The sequence below is a fragment of the Myotis nattereri genome, assembly GCF_964212035.1.
Source record: "Myotis nattereri genome assembly, chromosome: 4".
In the NCBI taxonomy this organism is placed as follows: Eukaryota; Metazoa; Chordata; class Mammalia; order Chiroptera; family Vespertilionidae; genus Myotis; species Myotis nattereri.
Window position 1 is genome coordinate 29,837,607 of NC_138079.1, and position 6,197 is coordinate 29,843,803.

At 36.5% G+C, this 6,197-nt stretch overlaps 1 protein-coding gene across 2 annotated transcripts in view; it reads right to left on the bottom strand.

Moving 5' to 3' along the window:
* The window catches only part of LOC308518423 (3',5'-cyclic-AMP phosphodiesterase 4D), a 505,639-nt gene that overhangs the window by 63,857 nt on the left and 435,585 nt on the right, over window positions 1-6,197 (bottom strand). The gene's annotated exons all lie outside the window — the stretch shown is intronic.

Sequence of the window (6,197 nt, forward strand, 5' to 3'; positions counted from 1 at the left end):
CTGACTACCAAGACTAAGGAGCAATTCAGTTGTAGACATGTCCGCAGGCTGCCCGGCTTTCATGATAGAAAGGGAGTAAGTTTCATTAGAGAAAGAAAAGTCAGTAGATTCTATGCTTGCCTTACACACTGACTTCAAGGTCATCAACACCTGATTTTCATATTTTGGAGATTGCTTTTTTTCTACACATAGGGCTCCTTTTATTTCCTGGCCACAAATGATAAATGTGGTCTACTTGTTCCATTTGTAATGAAAATAAAATATCACAAACTTTCCGTTGCAGAATAAACATCTTAAATCTAACATTTCCTTGGGAATTAGATCAGAAAATTGTCAAGAGATTGTACACCCATAAAACATTTTGTCAAAAAGTACACTGGAAACCTAGAAATCTTGTTCCCTCCTTTGTCTCATGCTATTTTAATCAGATGACTTCATTCATATCAATATTTAGAAGCTAATGAGACATTTCAACATAATATTATCTGTAGGATCTATGATTTGGGACTCTAACAAAGTCAATTTTACACTAATTTTTTTTGTTCCTTGGTAACTAGACCTCCTTTAACAGGATCTGAGAATTGATATTCCCATTTCATAAAAAATACAAAAGTGACCCAACTAGATGAAGTTTCAAAGGTGGTCTCTTTGAAGGCAAAGTACTTTTACCTCAACCAAACTTGTCCACATGTTGTTCCTATGTGTTTTTCAGATTCCCTATTAACTCCACTAATGAAAAGCCATTGATTCATTGATTCATTTCACAAATATTTGTTGAACATATAGTGTATACTAAACAATGGATAAGATGCTGGACAGTCAAGGATCAATAGACAAGATACTGCTCTTAAGAAGCTCACAATCTGGCCATGAATCGAGACCAACTAACAATCCTAGTGTACCACTGTGATAAGGGCACATACTGAACAGTGGCATCTAACTTGGTCTGGAGGTGGCGGGGAGGGCTTCATGGAGGAGGAAATTCTTGATATATACAAATGCAGGAGGAATTAGTTGCAGAGAAGAAGAGCGAGAGTGGAGTAAGGTAAGGAGTGGATAGGTGGGAGGGGGTCCCAGAGAGAATAACATGGACAAAGGTTCAAAGTCATGGGGACACAGTGCATTTGTTATAGCAGAGGGTGCATGTGCGGCAAACAGCGTGGGATGAGGCTAGAGAGGTGGGCAGGAGAGGGTCATAAAGATAAACGACTGGTGAAGGAAGCTGGTTATGTCCTCAAGTGGTGGGGAGCATGGATAGATTTTTATTTTTAAGATACTGATTCTTCTTTTTCTTTTTCATTCTAAGGAGAATAGGAGAGAAAATATGCCTTTATGGAGAGGTAAGTTGAAAGTAGAAAATAAGCATAAGTTTCTGAAGCGATATGAAAAGATATGTGATCAACACCCTGTCCCAATCAATACAGTTTTGTTTTGTTTTTCTTATTTATTTATAATATATTTTATTGATTTCTTACAGAGAGGAAGGGAGAGGCATAGAGAGTTAGAAACATCGATGAGAGAGAAACATCGATCAGCTGCCCCCTGCACAGTCCCCCTTGGTTGGGGATGTGCCCGCAACCAAGGTACATGCCCTCGACCAGAATCGAACCTGGGATCCTTCAATCCGCAGTCCGATGCTCTATCCACTGAGCCAAACCAGTTAGGGCTTGTTTTTCTTTTTTAAATGCAGTAAGTTATCACCTACTCTATCACATTTCTAGTCTGTATGTTGGCATTGAAATATTGACTAGGTTTCTGATATAGTTTCTGGAGTCTGAATGTCACTGCAGGGATGAATAAACCAAACAGATTGGTTTCATATGGGTTTGCCATATGACGGTTTTCCCCACATAAGATTAGAGGAAAAACTGATTTCATTCCATTTACTGCCTTACTTGGGTTAGAACTGAAGTCAGTGCTATCATCCCTTTGCCTCTTCTTTTGTATTTAAAAGCTGATGTGGGACTGTGCTGTTACAGAAGAAATAATTTAATACCTTCTGCTACATCTTATTTCTCAGGGGCTTTAATTTTTTAATAAAGGAAGAAAGTACATGAACGTTCTTCACAAAAAGCACACTATTTTTAGACTTTAAGACTTTTAAAACTTATCAAATAAACTCATTTATTATTTTTTATAATTATATAAATTATTAAAAAGTATGATAGGAAATGGTTCCACAAAGATGTCAACTCTTCTCTTTTATGTATTTTTATTTTATTGTTGACTCTATTATAGATGTCCCAATAAGCACATTTATGAATTTACTCTAATTACATTAGAATTATTTACAGGCTAAGCACCTTATAATATATGCAATCTCCTTATGTTACTCTTTTTTTAAAAATCCTCAATTGAGGATAAGTGGGTTTTTTATTTTTTTCCTTTCTTTATTGATTAAGGTATTACATATGTGTCCTTTTCCCCCCTTTGCCCTCCCTCGCTGATTCCCTCCCCACCACTGGTGTGAGAGGGGAACATCAGTTACCTCCTGTATGTGCCCCAACTGGGGATCAAACACACAACCTAGGCATGTGCCATGAGCAGGAATCGAACCCACAACCTTTTGGTGTACAGGATAACACTCCAACCAACTGAGACATTTGATTGCTCTTATGTGGTCATTTTTTAGTAACTCAACATTCATGAAAATTTTATAAGAGCAAAGGAACAAAGTTCTATTGTAGACCCTATAGTGACAAAACATGAACCCCACTGGCTTGAGACCCAGAGTTTAAACTGCCTGCTTGAGCTCTAGATTTTAAAAAAAGGTGATAAAAGCCAAAATCCAAAAGCTCTATAGATGAGTATTCTGAAATCTCAGTATCTTTGTTCATAAGAAAAGTAAAACTTGCCCCTAACACATACTAGCAGCATGCTCAGTTTCCTTTACGGCAGTGATGGCGAACCTTTGGAGCTCGGCGTGTCAGCATTTTGAAAAACCCTAACTTAACTCTGGTGGCGTGTCACATATAGAAATTTTTGATATTTGCAACCATAGTAAAACAAAGATTTATATATATATATATATATATATATATATGATTTATTTTTTTATTTTTTTATAAACCCTTGTGTCGAGGGCTGACTTTCAATAGATCGCAGAGAGGGAGCTGCTCTGCTACATATGAAACCCCAACCCAGAAGCAGGTCGTCTACGAATGGTTTAGCGCCAGATTTATATTTTTGATATTTATTTTATATATTAAAATGCTATTTAACAAAGAGAAATCAACCAAAAAAATGAGTTCGCGTGTCACCTCTAACACGCGTGTTATAGGTTCGCCATCACTGCCTTAGGGTATAGATTTCATTTGGGTTAGCATAATTGTTGATATTGGTAGTATATCTCACATGAGCTTAAGAAATCACTGTCTATTCAGACAATGGAAACAATGAAAGGTTTTTAAAAAATGTATTATTTTGCTAGGAGCTGGATCTCAGTCCTTCTGCTTCATTCATTTGTTAGTTTGTTTACTAATTAGAATATCATGGGAGGTTTCACACTGGAGGGAACATTCCAACTTAGTCTGGAAGAGCAAATAGAGTTTATCAGACAAAGTTTGTTAGGGTGTTCGAGAGAGAAAGAACCACCTGTGCAAATTCCAGTGGCCAGAATTAAAGTGGTTTCCTGGAGGAATGGCGAATAAATCTGTGCAGTTGAAACATAATGTTACCTAAATAATATGACTTTCTGTTTCTTTCCTTTAACCAAGGAAAGTATTCTAAAAATCAGCTCAAGTCCTTCTTTCTCCATTCTCCTGAAAACATACCTCTTTTATAATAACTCAGTGTTGGGAGAGTTGGTAAATCAAGATGAACAGATTTCACAGCATTGGACAAAAAGACAGATTAGTGAACAGCAAACATGTTTCATGTGAGACCCTGAATGCTCCAGCAGGCTCAGAAAGTGCAATTAAAGGATTAAAAATTGATCTAAGGATATTTCAGTGATGCTCCTACCATCATCTTAACCATTATTTTCGACCTTAATAAAAATCCATTCCTTATCACTCATTGTATTTGTGAATCTGGTTCCAGGGAGTTGTTTTTTCATCCAACGGGGAAGCCCTCTCCTTTTTTTTTCCTAGGAGATTCCTGAGCAACGATGAAAACAGCAGTCACTGTCAACACAGCTAATACTTGCACGGAGCCTCTCATCCATGGCGCTCGAATGACTCACACTTCCAGATGGCCATGCTAGCCTTCATCCAGATTCCAATCTTGGCGCTGTTAATCAGGTCTGGTTGTCTCCATAAATAACTATTATGAAGCTCAAGGTTTGTAAAAATTAAAAATGTTTACTAATATAATTTCTGAGTATAAAAGTAACCTTTTAAATTATAGATTACCTGGAAAAACTACAGAGGAGCACAAGAGGGAAAAATAGAAAAAAATCTGTAATCTTATCACCTATAATTCTATCTTTCAGAGATAACCACTGTGAACATTTTGATGCATTTCTGTCCAATCTTATTTTTTTCCTTAGTAGATCTCTAAGAGAGATTTACAAAAGGGGACTTACTAGGTCAAAGGGAATAGGATATTTTGTCTCTTGATGTGTACTGCCAAATTGTTTTTTAGAAATATACCAATTTCCACTTTTAGAAGTACTTTTTGAGAATAAAAATTCATGTGATATTCTCAACACATAATGAAATATTATAAATATGTAAAAACTGCAAATATATTATTTATTTTGTTTAAATTTGCATGTCTTATTACAAGTAAGAGTGATCAATTTTTAAGTTTAAATTTTCTTTTTAGCAAAATTATATAGGGGCATACAGAATTTAATAGTACTACAAAGATTTCTTAAAAATCTCCCACTCTGTATACATATTCATATCTTCCAGTCCCTAGAGGTAGCCACTTTCATATCTTTTGGCTGATGTATTTGCTATATTACTCTGTATCTCTAAATGACATACTTGCATTGCTACTTTCTAATATTTTAGTTTTAGGCATTGATTATTGCAAGAGATGACAATTTAGCTCCTGATCCATTCACACCTACTATCTTCATTCCTTCAAATATATGTTGTAATTTAGAGTTATTGTGTTTATATTAGTAGGACTAAAGAAACATTGTGAGCAGCCACACTATGTAATATATGTCAACTACTTCTTATTTTCTTCACAAGATGTTGTATTTATTTACTTATTTATTATATTTTTATGGATTTCAGAGAGGAAGGGAAAGGGAGAGAGAGGTAGAAACATTAATGATGAGAGAGAAACATTGATCAGCTTCTACCTGCATGCCCTACCTTGGGGATCCAGCCCACAACCTGGGCATATGCTCTGATTGGGAATTGAACCGTGACCTCCTGGTTCATAGGTCAATACTCAACCATTGAGCCATGATTGCTTTCCTTATAGTTGAAAATTCTTGTCTTGTGTTTCTTTATTTATTTCCTTGGGTTTCTACATACTTGTAAAATTAATTCTATCTCAAACGTGGTCCCACCTGCAAAGTCTCCTTTAAGTATGGGTTAAATACATTAAGAATTTTATCAAATTCATTTTCTTGAAGAAATGTCTCCCTAGGGCCTCTTCTAATCTGGATTGGTTATTCCCTAGGTTTGTTGCACAGCTGTCACTTTGGGATGTTTACTCCCTTGTTTTGTTGAGCATATTTCCAGTAGCTTCCTGAGTAAGTATGCATCAGAGGCAAATTTTTTGAGGCTATTTGCCGGGAGCCGGTCCATCCTTGCTGTTTCAAAGGACCTGGCATATATGGCATACTGTTCTTAATATGTTTGCTCACCTTCTTGGCACTATGTGTTTTAACCAAGGTCTCTGAGAAAGGTTGTTTCCCCAGGTAGGGATTTTCCCCTGAAGTTAGGGAGGGAATAAAACCCCTCAACTAAGTGCCAGGCGGGTAATTAATCACTTTAACTACGAACAATCATGCTTAAGCTACATAATCTTTACTCCCTGGAATGGAGATAAGAAACGCCCTAACCTTTGTAATAGAGATTGATAGGATTGAATCAACTGGTATAAATACAGATGTAACAAGACAGCAAGACTCAGAACTTAGAAGACAGAGCTTAGAACACAGAACTAAGAAGACAGAACCTACACAGAACCTACAGACAGAAGAACTTCGCTGGAGAGAACATGGCAAAAGATCCTGGACTGAACCTGACTACAGAAATTGGCAAGAGAACCTGACTAGAACCTGGTGACTG